We start from the raw sequence: 1,129 nt of genomic DNA, 5'->3' as shown, positions 1-1,129 counted from the left end.
AACAAAATAAATGATCCATCGAGAATGCAGAGAACTGCGAAGCTGTTACCACGGGAGAACACATCCAGCTTTACCAACCGAGCATTGAACAATTTATTTTCGATACAATTCCCAATAAAGTTTATTTAAAAATGAATAATCTTTCCATCCGCTTAAAGTACAAAATCTTAAACAATATCCAAGAACATTGAAATGAAATGCAAAATAAATTGATAAATGGTACACGAAGCAGACATTTTTAATTAGAACTATCTTTCTTCAAAAATATCCGTCGTTCACGATCAATATTCAAGTGGTCCCACCTTCTGCACGATTTTCATCGGGTCCGTAAATTTCATCATCGATGGTCGTGGCGCGATCTAACGGAGGTAGGCGAAAGTTTACGGCGGCGTGAAATAGGAAGCCACCCCTAAATAAAAACCCCCGAGCATCCTTACCATCGTGCACGTTCTTCCGTTTCTCCCATCGATCGAAGCAAGCCTCGGCTTTCCAAAACCGACTGGCCAGCAAGAAGTCCCAAGCTATCGTCAGAAATGTGTTACAAAACACCGCGGTACGTGTTCGACATCCGCCATTTCTCCTAATTAATCCGGACTCCCCGCAGAGAAGCGGGAAAAAAAATCGAGCTGTACGTCGAGCGTTGACAACAACGGACACCGTGTCCCACAGGTGAAACGCATTCCAACAACAGTCCAGCCGCGAAACAACAAGGGTGAAAAAAAAGGGGGCAACCATGATCCGTCAAGCTGCGCGTTCGCATTTTTTCGCGAAAACATTCGTTTCTGGATAGTCGTGCCGGCAAAAAGATGCTCGACGATGGCAGTGACCCGAGCACGGGCTGCTAAACGAGCGAGCCATTCGACGACCTTCGTCCCTAAATGGCCAGAAGCTGGATGGCACCTTTAAGGGCATGACGCGAGCACGCATACCGTTCGCGCGAACCTTTTTTCTACGGTGGAAACAATTAATGCAGGGGTGGACTATGCTAGAACGATGGCAGGAGCACGATACAAAATTAGGCTGGTGCATATAGAAATCCAATTTTTCTTCAGCCTCGTTCTGCGAACGTGTCTCGTGGCGCAGACGTCGTCGGATAGAGAGAGTTCGGAGGCTGTAAGTCCTTTTTACG

This window comes from Augochlora pura, chromosome 4 (genome assembly GCF_028453695.1).
Source record: "Augochlora pura isolate Apur16 chromosome 4, APUR_v2.2.1, whole genome shotgun sequence".
In the NCBI taxonomy this organism is placed as follows: Eukaryota; Metazoa; Arthropoda; class Insecta; order Hymenoptera; family Halictidae; genus Augochlora; species Augochlora pura.
Note: the sequence above shows the minus strand (reverse complement) of the source record.